Here is an 18,497-nt window from a genome sequence, read left to right as displayed (position 1 = left end):
TGGCTTACCCCACTTGGACTCTCCCTGGGATTTGTGATTTTGGACAATGCCACCAATATTGTGAGAGCATTACATGTGGGTGAATTCCAACATGTCCCATGTTTTGCTCACCCAATTAATTTGGTGGTTCAATGTTTTTAAAAAACTGACACGGTCGTGCAGGAGATGCTCTCGGTGGCCCGCAAAATATCCAGACATTTTAGACATTCGGCGACTGCTTGTCGAAGTTTGCATGACCAGCAGGTACAGTTAAATTTCCCCTTCCATCAGCTGAAGCAAGAGGTAGTAACTCGGTGGAATTCTACCCTCTATATGCTTCAGCGGATGGAGGAACAGCAAAAGGCCATCCAGGGCTATTCAATGGATTATGACATAGACCGTGGAGGGGGGAATGCACCTTACTTAAGCGCATTGGAGAATAATTTCCGGGTTGTGCAAGGTTCTCAAACCCTTTGAACTTGCCACACAGGAAGTTAGTTCAGACACTGCCAGCTTGAGTCAGATCATTCCCCTCATCAGACATTTATAAAAACAGCTGGAGAAACTGAAGGAGGAGGTGAAAATGGAGCAATTGCGCAAAGTATGTCGGACTGGTGGATCAAGCCCTTGATTCACTTCACCAGGATCCAAGAGTCGTCAATCTGTTGAAATCTGAAAAATATATTTTGGCGACCATTCTAGATCCTAGGTTTATGTCCTATCTTGTGAGTCTTTTTCCAACACACCCAAATCTAAAACTGTGCAAAGAGCTGTTGGTAAAAAAATTGTCAGCTGCAGCTGCACGTGAAACGCCATCATCTCCTTCAGTTTCTGCAGCTGCCAGGAAAAAACTAAATTTTCCTTATAGAATGCCTGCTGGTCATGCAGATCGTTCACCAAAAAATGACATCTGGTCAGGCCTGAAAGAACTGCTTACTAGTGACATGTCTTCTACCGTGACTAAGTGTGATACGGTCTACATGCACAGAATGGTGGAGGACTATTTCAGAGATAGCATCCTAATAGGCATGTCAGACAGTCCCTTTCAGTACTGGCAGGAAAAAGAGGCAATTTGGAGTCCCATACACAAACTGGCTTTGCATTACTTAAGTTGCCCACCTTCCAGTGTGTACTCCAAAAGAGTTTTCTGTGCAGCTGGCAACCTTGTCAGTGATCGGTGTAGGAGGCTACTTCCACAAAATGTGGAAAAGATGATGTTCATTAAAATGAATTACAAATTCCACGAGGAAGACCTCTACCAACAATTACATAAAAAAAATTACAGAGGTGCCTGTGGTGGATTCCAGCAGGGACGAATTAATATTGTGTGAAGGAGAGGATGTACACACTGATGGGGATGATGAGGACGAGGATGACGACAACTTGTAATGTAAAGCCAGTTTGTGTATGGGATCATTTTCATTTCCATGTCCAATGCACATTGGCAGCTTGTTTTATGAGGCTCAAAACAAACCAATCATTTCAGCCACAATTGGCAGTCCTTGTCGCTGAAATGATTGGTTTGTTAAACTGTCCTGTTTTGTATACAACATAAGGGTGGGTGGGAGGGCCCAAGGACTATTCCATCTTGAACCTTTTTCCATTCCATTATGTGCTGGTTGGGGCATTGCTGCCTGACATTTTTAAATTAATGTTATGGTTGGTTTAGGAGCCAATGATTTATTTTTAAATTAAATTATTATCAATTTTACAGCCAGGGGCTGTGCCAATGAATTTATTTTTATTAATTATGCAGCCAGGGGCTGCACCCAATGAATTGTTTTTTTTAAAATTAATTTATTTTCAACTTTGCAGCCAGGGGCTGCACCCAATGAATTGTTTTTAATTAATTTATTATCAACTTAACAGCCAGGGACTGCACCAATGAATTTCTTTTTATTAATTATTTAGCCAGGGGCTGCACCCAATTCATTGTTTTTTTGTTTTTTTTTTGTATTTGTTTATTGAATATAAATGATAGCACAATAATTTGTACAAATGACGTATTGGACAATATTATTCAATAGCATATCAACAACAGTCAGGTAATGACATTTGCCACAGACTGTAGGATTAGAAAGAATTTATGTGAGAGGGAGGGGACAAACAAGAAAAAAAAAGGGGAGAGAAGTGTAAGAGAGTGAGCCACAAGTATACAGTGTATTTATATATAGTTATATGAGGAACGTCAGGCCGAAACTAACCAAGGCCTGGGAGAGGTGAGTTTTGAAAGGTATACCAGGGATTCCACACGGTATGAAATTTCCGAACAGCATTGTTTTGTAGACTGGTGATATATTCCATATTTGCTATAAACCAAATTCTGTTCAGTAGCTCCTGGCGGCTGGGAGTGTGTTGTACTTTCTAATTACGAGCGATTTGAAATTTGGCTGCGCAGGAGATATGAAGGATTAGTTTATTTGTAGTGTTGGGGATGGAGTCGATCGGAGCACAAAGTAGAAGAGTAGCTGGGGTAGGAGAGATCGGAATGGTAACAATTTTGAGAGTAGGGTACGGACCATGTTCCAGAATGGGATGATCAAGGGGCATGACCACCACATATGAAAATAAGTTCTGAGTTGACCGCACCCTCTCCAGCAGAGATTAGAGGTGCTGGGGTAGATCTGATGTAGACGTTCTGGCACTAAGTACCATCTGGTGTACACCTTCTATGAATTCTCGCAGATGGCCACATTGATGGAGCATTTAGAAATGGTCAAGCGTATAGTGTCCCATGCTTCTTCCCCAAGAGAGAGGCCAAGATCTGATTCCCAAGCCTGTTCGTGTGTTTCAAGCGGAGAAGGCTTCAACGCCAGTATGAAGTGATAAAGGTGCGAGATAGCTCCTTTGTCATTAGGTCTATACATGCATAATTTTTCTGTAGTTGTGGGGTTAGGAGGAGAGTGAGTGGAGGGATTTGAGCTGGCAAAGTGGCGGATTTGTAAATATTGATAGTGGAGTTTATTGGGAATTTTATGTTTGTCTTAAAAGTCTGAGAAAGATCTAGGTGATGATACTTCAACTATATGGTGAAGCCTAGTGATGCCTGCTGATATCCAGGGGCAAGCCACTGTTTGAGATAGACCAGGGGGGAATGCAGGGTTGTTCCAAATGGGGGTTAGAGGGGAAGGGTGTGGGGAATAGAAGAGCGGATCTAGGTCTATGTTTACGGGGCATCCAGGGTAGATAAGAGACTGAGTGTACATCCAGTAAGTCGCTCTCCAGATCAACCCATCTCTTAACATGGCGGGTTGAGTGCCAGGCGGCCAACTGACTCAATTGGGTTGCAATATAGTAGCGGTGCAGTGAGGGTAACCCCAAGCCTCCGTCCCAAGAACGCTTAGTGAGTATATCTTGACGAATTCAGGGTTTTCGGTAGTTCCAGATGAATTTACAGAGTACGGTTTGAAGTGTGTTGAGGGTGTGGGAGGGAATAGGAATAGGGAGAGTTTGGAATAGGTATAATAGTTTGGGGAGAATGTTCATTTTCACGGCATTGAGAGGAAATGTGTTTGCCACTGTTGTAGGTCTCTCTGGATTGAGCTGATGAGGGGAGGGTAGTTGGCTTTATATAGAGATTCATAGTATTTAGTAATGAATACTCCTAGATATTTGAGGGAATCTCTTTTCCATATGAAATTAAAATTTGATTGCAATAATGACTTCATATTGCCGGGTAGATGTATAGGAAGAGCTTCGGATTTGGTATGATTAACTTTGTAACCAGACAGGGAGCCATACATAGAGAGTTCTCGAAACAGATTGGGGAGAGAGGTGAGTGGTTTTGTTAACGTAAAAAGTATATCGTCTGCGAATAGAGACAGGGTATATTGAGAATGTTTAACCTTGACTGCAGTAATGTCGGGATTGGCCCGTACACGAGAAGCAAGTGGTTCAATAATAAGGGCAAATATGAGTGGCGATAGAGGGCATCCCTGTCTGGTTTCATTTGTTATTGAGAAGGAGTCGGAGAGCAGGTCTCCTGCTGAGACCGTAGCAGAGGGATTGGAGTAGAGGGCTTGGATGGCTTGTAAAAACTGTCCTCGGAATCCGAATTGGCGCAATGTTTCGAAAAGAAAAGGCCAAGTGACCCTGTCGTAGGCCTTCTCCGCATCCAGAGCAAGCACCAGAGAGGGGAGTTTGTGAGTATTGATATAGTGAACTAGATCGATTGTGCATCTAGTATTGTCCAGTGCTTATCTGGACGGGACAAAGCCCACCTGGTCGGGATGGATTAATGAGGGAAGGAGGGGGTTGAGCCTATTTGCAATTACCTTAGCAAAGAGCTTTAGATCAGTATCGAGTAGTGAGATGGGACGGTAATTAGTCTCTAAAAGGGGGTCCTTATTAGGTTTCGGGATGACAGTTATGGAAGCTCTAGTCGTGTGTGGGTGGAATGAGGAGCCTTCTAAAATACAGTTGAAAGCCACAGTAAGGTGAGGTATCAAGGAAGTTTGAAAAGTTTTATAATAGGACATTGGAAGTCCGTCGGGACCGGGTGCATTTGAAGATTTTTGTATTTTGAGAGCTGAAACAATTTCTTCTGCAGAGATAGGGTAATTTAGCGTGGAAGAGATGGCGGTATAGATTCGGGGGAGATTACAGGAGGCCAAATAGTCTGCGGTTGAGGTGTCAGCGTTGATGTTATTTGTTGGAGGGAGATTGTAAAGGCGTTCGTAATAATTTTTAAATAAAGAATTGATGGTGGATGGACTATAGTGGCTGGTGCCACGGTCATCATTTAATGCTGGGATAGCGGTCCTGGCTTTCCGAGCTTTCAATCTATTGGCTAGTAGGGAATCAGCTTTGTTGCTCTTTTCGTAGACTTTTTGGTTGAGCCAGCGTAGGGCCTGTTCAGTCTTTTCAGCGTTAAGGGCATTAAGGGCCATCCTGGAGGAAGTCAGTTGGGCGTATAGTGAATGGGAGGTAGTACATTTCAAGACGTTGAACCTCTGCGGTCAGGGATTTTATTTGGGACCTACGTTCTTTATTTCTAAAGGAAGCATAATTAATGATGTGCCCATGGATAACAGCTTTATGCACTTCCCATACCAAAGGGGTGTAAGTAGGTTCATTGTTTAAAGAAAAATAGTCCTCAAGGGTGGACTTCACCTTTTCCTGAAATTTTGGAATGGTAAGCAGAGTTTCATTTAAACGCCATGGGGGTCGTGAGGGTGGAACATCAAAAAAATCGAAGGACGCGGTGACGATAGAGTGGTCTGACCAAGCATTAGACAAAATAGAGGAGTCAACAAGGTGTTCGCTGGCTGATGTGCTACATAAAATAAGATCTATTCTCCAGTAGGACTGCTGGGGTATCGAGAAGAAAGTAAAATCCTTGGATGAGGGGTTGAGGGCCCGCCATGTATCAAGTAGACCCAATTCGCAGAGGTGATTGTTTAGGGAGCGAGTTGCTGGGCAGGGTCGTGTTTTGGTAGGGGTAGGACCTTTATCAAGCTCGTGGCTAAGGACTGCGTTGAAATCTCCTCCGACAATGAGGCTGCCTATCCTGTATTTGTTTATTTTAGAGAAAACGGAATTGAAGAATGATGATTGATCTGAGTTGGGAGCATATATATTAGCAATTGTGCATTCTAAACTATCTAATTTGCCTGTCAAAATAATATACCTCCCGTCTGAGTCTGTATGTACTGTGTGTAAGGAGAAGGGGATTTTGCTATTAATCAGTATCGCTACTCCATTGTGTTTAGACTGACTAGAAGAGTAGTATGCGGTGGGGAAACTCTTAGTATGTAGTGAGGGATGTGACTGCGCTTTAAAGTGGGTTTCCTGGATCAGGATAATCCCAGCCTTGAGATCTCGGATAGTTCGGAAGAGCGATGAGCGCTTTTGAGGGGTGTTTAAGCCCTTGGAGTTAAGGGAGGCAAAAGTTAGCGACATTTGGCTGGAATGCAATACTCAATGTAGATAATAATGTAAGCGGGAAATTCCTGACTCGCTAAGAGGCAGAGGGAAAAAGAAAATAAAGACAGAGGGGGAATAGAAAAAGAAAAATAAAGAAAGGAGAAATGGAAAGGGGTTAAAAGTGGGGAAAACAAGGTGGAGAGAACCGGGTGGGAATTCCCCATGTCCAGCAGGGAAAAACACACTCGGAGAGTGGGACTAAGCAGGTAGGTAGTAGGGAGGGGAATTCGAACTACCTTTAGGTAACTAATTAATATAGATTAGAAAACAAATAATTGTATATACCGAAGAGTACTGAGTATGTATAGAGGAAATAAGTGAGCGTGTCAGAGAGCCTTGGCCCTCCATTTGTGGTTGTGTAGTAGAGGTAAATGAAGACTTAGTAATGATTGAAGAGATGTCAATGTGAGTTGTCAAAGGGGGGGGAGAGAAAGCATACAGTTGAAAAGCCCAGATAAGGGTATACTTATCAATTACAAATTACAAAGTCAATTATAACTGAATATATAACATACATAAACATTTCAAATATGTTCGTCAGATATTCCTAGAAACACAAAAAGAATAGGATAATATTACTCGCGTGAAACCCACGTGTGAAGTCCTGAGGGCAGATCATTCCAGTAGCTCCAATGGAGTAATAAACTACTAAAGATACAGCTACATGAAATAAAGTAGACATATAGCCAAAACATACTACTATGAATCAGTAGAACAGGTGAAACAACTACAAATATCTTAACACATAGTAATATGACTGAGAAAAAGGATATGAAATGGCCGTCTGTGTAGAGACTCAGGGCCAAGATTAGGATCCCATGGCGGAGGAGGGTAGTCTCTGCCATATAGTAGTATGTTTCTCAGAGGAGTGTCCAGTTATCGTGGGTAAACCCAAATGGGAAGAAGAAGCAGCATGTAACTTTAATCATACTATATGTCCTCTGAAGCTGTTGGAGGGGGGCCGGAGTCTTCCAGATGGGAAAGAAAGTCTTTGCCTTCTTTAGGGTCTCTGATGATAATTGTTTTACCGTTGAAGTCAACCATTAGTTTGAAGGGGAAACCCCATCGATAACGGATCCCCCATGCTCTTAGTGCCCTCATTAGATCTTGAAGTTCTCTGCGTTTCAAAATTGTAATGGGGGCTAGATCTTGGAAGAATTGTAATTTGATGTTATCATAGAGAATATGGGGTTTTCAACGTGTCGGGGCCAAGACTTTTTCTTTGTCCTTAGAGCTTAGGAAGCATATGACTACATCTCTTGGGGGTTCACCATCTCTTGGTTTAGGTCTGAGGGCTCGATGGGCTCTTTCAAGGGGCAGCTGATGAGGGCTTAAGTCAGGGAGAATGAAGGAGAACACGTTGTGGAGATAAGTCTCTAAGTTATCCGGAGACACCGTTTCTGGGATGTTTCGTATGCGGAGATTGTTTCGTCTTTCTCGATTCTCCAGATCCTCATTCTTGGTACGGAGATCCTGGACAATGTGATCAATGTCCCTATGAGTCTCAGTTTGGAATTTTTAAAGGGTGTCTTGGCGTGATTCTAATTTAGAGGTTCTTGTAGAAAGTGAGGATAGGTCTGATTTGATCGAGGAAACTGCTTTATCCAACTTGGACTCTAGAAATTCTTTAAAATCTGTAATAAGGGATCGCAGTGCCATAATGTCTTCTTTTGTGGATAGAGCTGAAGAAGGTGTATCCTCTCCCTCTATATGGGGTGGACTGGGGGAAGGGGGGTCGGCGGCAGCCGCCGAGGACTTGTCACCTTTAGGGAAATGTTGGGAGATATCACCACCCACACGTTTTCTGGCATTAGTATTTGACCTGTTCATAGTGGTGGTGAGGGAGTCAGTAGTCAGGGGTAAGTATGGTGACTGAAAGGACTCTGTGGACCTAGTTGAGCAGTGACAGAGGACCCGAGATAGTGGACGTCTGCAAATATGCACAGAGTGTAGTTGTGCAGCCTTTGTCTAGAAAAGAACCACACGAGGGCACTGCCCCAACACTCTCAGGGGGTCATTGCTTCAAATTGTATACACATTTATTTCAGTATCACAGAGTGATTGATAGGCGGCAGTGAGGCTCTGCTGGAGTCGGATGTGCGTGCTCGCTTAAAAGCTACTTTTCAGCCCAGCCAGCGGTATCGGAGAATGAAAAAATTTAGGGACCTCTATCAGGTGTGCAGTCTGTGTGATGTAAAGTGTGGACAGATCAGAATCTGCACTTATCCACGTCTGCTTAGCTTACCTGCCAAGCCACGTCCCCTGTAAAATCACTTTTTATATAATCAAATGTTCAGTTTATTGTGAATGCACTCACCCTTCTGGTTAGTAGCAGGTAACCAAACGATGTAACCGGGGTGAGGGCGACCCTTGATGTTAGATCACTGTGCAAGTTTATGTAGTTGGTAGACCACAGACTTGAAAAGGGACTTCCAGTGTTTTAAGGATTGTCAATCCAAAGTGGAGAGAATTACAGTGGAGGAGGGGTCCAGCAGAGAAGGTGAGTCACCTGGGGGCCCACACACTGCAGAGAAGGGCAGATGAGCTGATCCAGCAGGAGGGAGATAGCGCAGCATGGAGAAGGTGACCAGGAGATGCTGTGAGCAGACTAGCGTGGTCTGAAATGCAGGCCAGTCTCCAGGGCCGTTTTCAAGATGGCAGCCACCCGCTACTCGCAGCTCTGGCCGCGGTTGCTTATAAGGGACCACCGGGCTATAAAACACCCCTTCACATATCCCCACACCGCTAGGGGAGTCCAGGGAGAGGACCGGGAGGTAGCGCCGGCTATCAGAGCTGGCCGCGGCGCCGCCGACCTGCGGGGCTCCAAAATTGAGCCCCCGGCTTCTGGAGGAGGAGTAGGCCGCGATGCTGCTGGAGCCGGAGATCACTCCCGGAGCTCAGGTAGGAGTACAGCGGGGTGGCAGGAGGTATGAAGGGATCCGCTGGGACAGCCGGGGCAACAGTAATGGGGTAGTTTGAAGTGGTTTTCTGGGGAGCTCCGGGAAAAACACAGCCTCTCCACTTGCTAGTCAGGCCACGCCCCCTCAATTAATTGTTTTTTAATTTATTATAAAATTTACAGCCATGGGCTGCACCAATGAATTGTTTTTGTAATGAATTTATCATCAATTTTACAGCCAGGGGCTGCACCAACTATCAATTCTTCAATCCTCAAGGGTATCCCAACCATCATCTTTGCAAAGTCCTCAACTCTATTAATAATTATATCAATCAGTTTTGAGCCAGCAAGCTGGATGCAACCTTTTGGCCCTGTAACTAGATGAAAAAAATCAATATTGTGAGCTTTGAGGTGGTCAAAATTGACTGGAAACGAGTGGAAATAAATGTTATTGAGGTTATTAATACTGTAGGAACAAAAAAAGGCCCATTTTATGTGATTTTAGCAGTTTTTTTGATTTTTTAAGAAAAAATCCAGATCCAAAACCAAAACACAAAAACAAAACACGGAGGTGAGGTTTTTTCAAAATCAATCCAGATCCAAAACCAGGGGAGATCCAAATCCAAAACCAAAACAAGGGGGTCGGCGCACATCTCTAATACAAAGTGGCTTAAAAATTAGTAAACCTCTTAAAATGTCAACAGATATGTCTTTCTTGAAGAAACTGTGTGTCACATGTAAGACAATGTTCTTGTTGTGAATGAGTAGGCTCTTAGAATAAATTGTCAAAGTCATAAATTATTATATATTCACATTTTTTTTTAAATATAAACTGAAAAATGTTGTTAGTTTAAGCCTTTAATTTGGGTGCTGTTGATGCTCCAAGTTTACACAGATGATAAATAATTGCAGTGACAATTGGCTTTCAATTAGCCTCTATCTGTGAATCATTAAAAAGTCAGCTTGTATGGATAAAATCCCCCCTATTTCAAATAACATTACAAAGAATGCTGTGAAAATGAAGACCTATCACTCTGATGGAGAGATGTTCTAAGCCTATAGATTGTGAGCTTACGAGCAGGGCCTTCCTACCTATATATCTGTGTGTTATTACCCAGTTTTGTTCTATTTATGTTTCCAATTGTAAAGCGCAACGGAATAGGCTGCGCTATATAAGAAACTGTTAATATATAAATTAGCCTTTGTCGAGAGATAAAGTGCCATTTACCAGCTCCTAACTGTCGCTCTCCACGGCTTAGTACATCTGTTCCTGAAGGAACTACAAAATGCATTGGCTAAGATTGGACTGAAGATGCATCAGCCATCCATATCAGGAGCTGTGCATACACCTGGCCTGTATGGGAGGATGAATAGAAAGATACCATTACTGAAGATAAACCACATGAAATCACATGGATTTTGCCAGAAAACATCGGGGTGAGTAGAGTAGCTAGAGTAGACCCTAGGCCACCAGAAATGTCGATGGTGCGACCAATGTTTCGATGTTGTAATATTTACAATCTCCTTTGCAAATCCACAGGCCATGCAGCTGGAAAGTGGGTGTCTCACCGCTCGTACACTCCATCGCACAAAGATGGATGAAATTAGAGAGCGGTTGTGAGCTCGGCTGCATTACCAACCATCTCTGTACTAGGCCCTCTGCCCATTTCTCAGCAGACCCCATCCCAACAGTAAACCATGAGAGTGGCAGCATCATGTTGTAGGGATGCATTTCTGCAGTTGGGACTGCGGATCGCAATTCTGCTTATATGCATGGACCGCAGATGCTAATATCACCAGTGCTATTTAAATGTTTGCATCCCATAGCGATCACAGGCAGACATAAGGACGCCCACTCCCCTTAATCACATCCGTATACTAGGGCAAAATAACAAAACAATCGGTAACACTGAGCAACATCGGACCCATATGTACAAGCCCTGACCTTACTCAGAAATTGCTAACATCCACGCACACTATCAGTGCTATGGCTGCTTATGGCCACACAATGGATAATTTATGCATGGTCCTACAATGGCGTTGCAACGCACTGGCACGCCTACGTTTGCCCGAACTCCCGTCACCACCTACAAATGGCACATACTGTCAATCACTCTGCTTTGGGTCTGCGTAGCCTCTGCTATCACAGTTCCAACCGTAACTGCTAGTTCGCGCACCGCAACAATAGATCGATTGCGTGCATGTTATCAACTGTGTTCCTTGTTGAATCAGGTCCTGAGAATGTTGATTAAATTGAAGGACCGATGGTGCAAAATATAGGGAGATACAGTATTACAGACAATCTGCTTCAATCTGCTAGAAAACTAAAGCTCCCAAGCACAAGGCCAAAACAACATTGTAAATGTAATGGATGAACAATAAAAAGGTGAATGTTCTACAATGGCCAGGTCAAAGTTCCGGGGCTAAATACAGTGGCTTGCAATCTTCAGCCATTGCGGGGATTTATGTGAGTCTCCCCGTATTTTTAAAGTGGCAATCATTTTAAAGGCTAAACCAGCTTGGTTTGTCTGTTAAAGGATTACATCGGTGACAGCATCCAAGTAGGCATGTCAGACAGTCCGTGCCTGTACTGGCAGGAAAAAGAGGCAATTTGGAGGCCCCTGTACAAACTGGCTCTATTTTACCTGAGTTGCCCCCCCTCCAGTGTGTACTCCGAAAGAGTGTTTAGTGCAGACTGGAATCTTGTCAGCGAAAGGCGTAGGAGGTTGCTTCCACAAAATGTGGAGAAGATGATGTTCATAAAAATGAATTATCAACTCTTCCAGGGAGACCAGCCTCCAGAACGTACAGAGGGACCTGTGGTGGTGGATTCCAGCGGGGACGAATTAATACTCTGTGAGGATGAGGATGTACACAACACTGAAGAGGGTGAGGAATCGGTGGATGAGGATGACATCTTGCCTCCGTAGAGCCAGTTTGTGCAGGGACAGATTAATTGCCAGCTTGTTTTGTGGGGGCCCAAACGAACCAATCATTTCAGCCACAGTCGTGTGGCAAACTCTGGCGCTGAAATGATTGGTTTGTTAAAGTGTGCAAGTCCTGTTTATACAACATAAGGGTGGGTGGGAGGGCCCAAGGACAATTCCATCTTGCACCTCTTTTTTTTCTTTGCATTATGTACTGTTTTGGGCCTAGTTTTTCAAACTGCCATCCTGTCTGCCACTGCAGTGTCACTCCTAGATGGGCCACGTGTTTGTGCCGCCCACTCGTGTCGCTTAGCATAGTCATCCAGCTACCTCAGTGCAACCTTTTGGACATAAAAACACTATTGTGAGGTGTTCAGAATAGACTGGAAATGAGTGGAAATTAAGGTTATTGATGTTAATAATAGCATAGGAGCAGAAAAACCCACAAATTCTGTGATTTTAGCTGTTTTTATGCTTTTTTTCAAAAAAATACAGATCCAAAACACAAAACCCAGAACCCAAAACACGGAAGGGTGGTTTGGGCAAAACCAATCCAGATCCAAAACACGAAGAAAGATCCAGATCCAAAACCAAAACACGAAAAGTGGCCGGTGCACACCCCTAATATATATATATATATATATATATATATATATGTATGTCTATGTGTATATATATATATATATATATATATATATATATATATACACACACATAGACATATATATATATATATATATATATATACACATAGACATACATATATATATATATATATATATACACATAGACATACATATATATATATATATATATATATATATATATATGAGGCCAGTGCTCTGCTGCTTATAGCTCCTGCTGAGTGCATGGTATGCATTGAGGGGTGGAGCTTTACACTGGGCTGTCCCCTGGGATGACTCTAGGCAGGGCTTGGGGAGGGAGTGTCACAACCCTGGCTAGTTTTTTGCCTTGAGACTTACCTCTGCCAGCTGCTCCATGGATTTGTGTGTGCAATTCACCTGGGAGATCTGCTCTTAATTATGCTGGCTGTAACACTGCTGTGTGTGTATTTAGACTGTGCTCTCCTTTCCACAGTGATTATTTCACCTGTGCTCTCCTCTGTCTGTGAGCATTGCTAGTCTTGATTGGAATCGCAGGTGTGGTTCTGATTCTCAGTGCTGCAGAGATGAGTTCTCCCTCTGCATGTTGTGCCTTCCACCACTCAGAATGCTACTGCTAGACCACCTGTCCATATCCACCAATTGCAGCCAGACCCAGGGTATATATATCCTCCCCTGATAGCATTCTGGGCCTGAACTTCTCGTTACTTCCCGTGGTGTATGGTTCGTGCTTCTTCTGTGTACAAGGGTATCCCAGGCTCCTGCTGGTTCCTAGACCAGTTCATCCAGAAATCCTGCTGCGTTCCTAGACCAGAACATTCAGCAATCCTGCTTCCAGTTACCCTCCAGTCCTATCCGGAATTACAGCCAACCTCCATTATACCTGGAGTCCAGTTGTCTACTGATTCTACATACGGCTTCCCTAGCCGCACCAAGTAGCCCTTGCTACCATCGTTTCACCTCACGGCTCCCTAGCCGCACCAAGTAGCATGTGCTACCATCACTCACCTCACGGCTCCCTAGCCACTTCAAGTAGTTTCCATGCTACCATCAACCACCTCACAGCTCCCTAGCTGCACCAAGTAGCCTGTGCTACCATCGTTCACCTCATGGCTCCCTAGCCGCCCCAAGTAGCCTGTGCTGCCATCACTCACCTCACGGCTCCCTAGCCGCTCCAAGTAGCTTCCGTGCTACCGTCGTTCACCTCACGGCTCCCTAGCTGCTCCAAGTAGCTCCCATGCTACCATCGTTCACCTTACGGCTTTTCCGCTGCACCAAGTAGTTCCTTGCTACCATCGTCCTGCTTTCAGCTTCCTAGCCGCACCTAGCAGCTCCTGAGTTGCCATCACTTCATCAGTGACATCAGCACCATCACTGCTACATCAGCACAGTCCCATGCTGTCATCAGTTTCCTACCATCCGTCTGCAAGCCCATTTACTGGTATCCCGTCCAGCTCAGTAAACCTCCCAGCCAGTCCCGGTCCATTTCCTCCAAGTTTCCTACTTTTCCACTCCTACGTTTCTAGTTCCTGTCATTTATCATCAAAGGCAGTTCTCACTGCTACACAATTCTTATGCAATAGAGCTATTAACGTAATCCATGATTCCAGCCAAGCCGGTCCCTGCTGAATCCAGCTCATCACCTGAGACATTTAACTCACAGACACAATTTGTGACAGGGAGAGGCTTCCTTGCCCGCCCGGCGGCTGCTTTGTACACTTTGCAGCCACCGGTGAGGCTTTGCCGGGCTGTCACTGGCAGGGCAGGGGGAGAAAAGATAGCGCCGACAGCACGCTGGTATGTATTTTCCCGACGGCTTCTCTGACCTCAACAGCCAACGGGCTGCCGCTTGGAGGGCGGGGGTGGGAGATAACAGCGCCGACAGCGCGCTGTTGGTTTGTATATTCCCGACGGCTGCTCTTTCCTCTCTGTAGCCGCCGGGTGTGGGAGCCATGTGCACCGGGCTCTAGCTGGGCTGGGGGAAGGAGAGGAGGACACGGGGATGATTGAAGAGTACGGAGGGACCAGGAGGTCCCTCTGAGATAGGCAGCTGCTAGAAGATCATCTTCCAGCAGCCGCCCACTGAGCTTTTCTGACTGGTCGTATCTGATATGACCATGTCAGGGAAAGCCCAGTCTGGTATGGTCGTATCTGATATGACCATGCCAGGCAAGTGGTTAAGAGCCTCCTGGTTCAGAATAAAAATACTGTGGAACAATCTGCCTAAGCTTCATTTGTAAACAGACAAATCTCTTGACTTTTAAGGATGTTGAATACTTTTGCAAGTCACTGTATATAGTCAGAAAATAAAATATAATGATCCTGTTCAGTTTGGGTATTGGATCCCAGCGGTCAGGAAACAGACAGTGGCCTCCCGACAGTCAGCATTTGGTAAGTAACCCTTACCCTAACCCTCTCCCTATCTCACCTTTCCCGCAGCATAACCCTAACCCTCCCCTCCGCATCCTAACCCTAACCCTTCCCTCCGCATCCTAACCCTAACATCCCACTGCAGCCTGACCCTAACCCTCCCCTCCGCATCCTAACCCTAACCTCCCACTGCAGCCTAACCCTCCCCTCAGCATCCTAATCCTAACCTCCCACTGCAGCCTGACCCTAACCCTCCCCTCCGCATCCTAACCCTAACCTCCCACTGCAGCCTAACCCTAACCCTCTCCTCTGCATCCGAAACCTAACCTCCCACTGCAGCCTAACCCTAACCCTCCCCTCCGCATCCTAACCCTAACCCCCCACTGCAGCCTAACCCTAACCCTCCCCTCCGCATCTTAACCCCCCACTGCAGCCTAACCCTAACCTTCTTCGCATCCTAACCCTCCCCTCCGCATCCTAACCCCCCACTGCAGCCTAACCCTCCCCTCCACATCCTAACCCTAACCCCCCCACTGCAGCCTAACCCTCCCCTCCGCATCCTAACCCTAACCCCCCCACTGCAGCCTAACCCTCCCCTCCAAAAGCCTAAACCTAATTCCCTCCCCTAGAGCCTAACCCCAAGATCAATATTCACCATTGGGATGTCAGCGGTCATGATTCAGACTGCTGTTGGGATGCCGGCACCGGGATTCTGATTGGTCACATCCTGACCATTAGGATGCTGACTACATCCCACCTGTTCTTGTAACTCTACAAACCTTACTTTAGAAATAGTTGTGTAACGTTTCTTTTTAAGTACTTTATTTTCCTGGCCCAGAAAGGAACAGAGGAACCCGTCATCTCTTCTGCATTTGAGGTTGAAACGCTCACAGTCTAAGCAGAATAGACTTAATATTCACAAGTGTCTATTAATATTCCTAACATTTTTTGTTTCTCAAATGGCTCAAAATGTGTATTATTTTGCTGTATAAAGTGTGCTGTAGACAGGGCCAGCTCTAGACATTGTGGAGCTCAAGGCGAAAGTTCCCAGTTGCTCCCCCCCCCCCCCAAAAAAAAATAAAGAAAAAAACAACTTTTTTTAGATGGCGTTCCTCTTCCGGAGAGGGGGCGTGTCCTTGAGGGACACCCCCAATTCATCTCACTATGGGGCGTGCCCAGCACTTACGAAGGTGCTGGGCTTTCCCCAAGCTCTCCCCTCGTGGCGAATAATGGCCATGTGCAGTAATGCGCCTTACACGGTATGTCTTACACAGTAATATCCTGTATAACACATAATGCCACACACAGTAATGCCCTTTATAACACATTCCACACGCAGTAATGCCCTGTATAACACATTATACCACACACAGTAATGCCCTGTATAACACATTATGCCACATGCAGTAATGCCCTGTATAACACATTATGCCACATGCAGTAATGCCCTGTATAACACATTCCACACGCAGTAATGCCCTGTATAACACATTATACCACACACAGTAATGCCCTGTATAACACATTATGCCACATGCAGTAATGCCCTGTATAACACATTATGCCACATGCAGTAATGCCCTGTATAACACATTATGCCACATGCAGTAATGGCCTGTATAACACATTATGCCACACGCAGTAATGGCCTTTATAACACATTATGCCACATGTAGTAATGCCCTTTATAACACACTATGCCACACGCAGTAATGGCCTGTATAACACATTATGCCACACGCACTAATACCCTGTATAACACACTATGCCACACGCAGTAATGGCCTGTATAACACATTATGCCACACACAGTAATGCCCTGTATAACACATTATGCCACACGCACTAATACCCTGTATAACACACTATGCCACACGCAGTAATACCCTGTATAACACATTATGCCACACGCAGTAATGGCCTGTATAACACATTATGCCACACGCAGTAATGGCCTGTATAACACATTATGCCACACGCAGTAATGCCCTGTATAACACATTATGCCACACGTAGTAATGCCCTTTATAACACATTATGCCACACGCAGTAATACCCTGTATAACACATTATGCCATATGCAGTAATGGCCTGTATAACACATTATGCCACACGCAGTAATGGCCTTTATAACACATTATGCCACATGTAGTAATGCCCTTTATAACACATTATGCCACACGCAGTAATGCCCTGTATAACACATTATGCCACACGCAGTAATGCCCTTTATAACACATTATGCCACACGCAGTAATGGCCTTTATAACACATTATGCAACATGTAGTAATGCCCTTTATAACACACTATACCACACGCAGTAATGACCTGTATAACACATTATGCCACACGCGGTAATGGCCTGAATAACACACTATGCCACACGCGGTAATGGCCTGTATAACACATTATGCCACACGCGGTAATGCCCTGTATAACACACTATACCACATGCAGTAATGACCTGTATAACACATTATGCCACACGCAGTTATGGCCTTTATAACACATGCCACATGCAGTAATGCCCTGTATAACACATTATGCCACACGCAGTTATGGCCTGTATAACACATTATGCCACACACAGTAATTCCCTTTATAATACATTATCCCTAATTCAAATTACGCCACACAGTAGTCCCCAAATTAGTGCCCCTTATACACAAGGCCCACAGTAGTAGTGCCCTAATACAATGCCCACAGTAGTAGTGCCCTTAGTACAATGCCCACAATAGTAGTGCCACTTATACAATGGCCCCGGTAGTGGTGCCCCCATGCAGTGCCCTCATTAGTAGTGCCCGCAGTGGTAATGCCCACAGTTTTAATGCCCTCATTGGTAATGTCCCCTATAGTAGTGCCACCATTGGTAATGCCCCCTATAGTAGTGCCCATAGTAGTAATACCCTCTATAGTAGTGTCCACACTTGTAATGCCCCCCCATTAGTAGTTCCCCCAGTAGTAATGCCCTCTATAGTAGTGCCTCCAGTAGTAATGCCCACTATAGTAATGCCCCATTAGTAGTGCCCACAGTAGTAATGCCCCCTATAGAAGTGCCTCCAGTAGTAATGCCCCCTATATTAATGCCCCCATTAGTAATGCATTAGTAGTAATGCCCCCCTATAGTTATACCCCCAGTAGTAATACCCCTATAGCCATGCCCCCAGTAATAATGCCCCCTATAGTAAATCCCTAGTAGTAATGCCCCCTTATAGCCATGCCCCCAGTAATGCCCCCTATAGTAATCCCCCCTAAAGCCATGCCCCCAGTAGTAATGTCCCCCTATAGCCATGCCCCCAGTAGTAATGACCCCTATAGTAATCCCCCCTATAGCCATGCCCCCATGCCTCCCTATTGAAAAAAAAAATACAATTAAAATACAAACACAATGCTTACCTTAAGCCCCGCTCCTGCGTCAGCTGCCATCTGGTCCGACGCGACAACACCACAGATCTATGGGAGAGAAGTCATGACATCCCTCCCGTAGTGCACTCTCAGGAGTGAGCCCCGGCTTTCGGCTGCTGCTGCAGGGATGGAGCCGGGTGCCCGCTGATAACAAATATCAGTGGGCGCCCGGCAAATACAGCCTCCCTGCAGCAGCTAGCGGGGGGACCGGCGCTGGTTTTTTTTTTTTCTAGGATTTTTTTTTCTTCTCCTGGGGACTCAGTGGAGCCCTCTAGGGGCCGGCGCTCCGGGCGATGGCCCTGTTAGCCCGCCCCTAGAACCGCCACTGGCTGTAGACGTGGAACAGACTGCTATAACTTTCTCTCTTC

At 45.1% G+C, this 18,497-nt stretch overlaps 1 protein-coding gene across 1 annotated transcript in view; it reads left to right on the top strand.

The window, feature by feature from the left end:
- LOC148436094 (embryonic protein UVS.2-like) overlaps window positions 1-18,497 on the top strand; it is a 47,244-nt gene that overhangs the window by 2,850 nt on the left and 25,897 nt on the right. The gene's annotated exons all lie outside the window — the stretch shown is intronic.

This window comes from Taudactylus pleione, unplaced genomic scaffold, assembly GCF_031769625.1.
Source record: "Taudactylus pleione unplaced genomic scaffold, aTauple2 ptg001956l, whole genome shotgun sequence".
In the NCBI taxonomy this organism is placed as follows: domain Eukaryota; kingdom Metazoa; phylum Chordata; class Amphibia; order Anura; family Myobatrachidae; genus Taudactylus; species Taudactylus pleione.
Note: the sequence above shows the minus strand (reverse complement) of the source record. Positions and strands in the feature narration are given on the sequence as shown.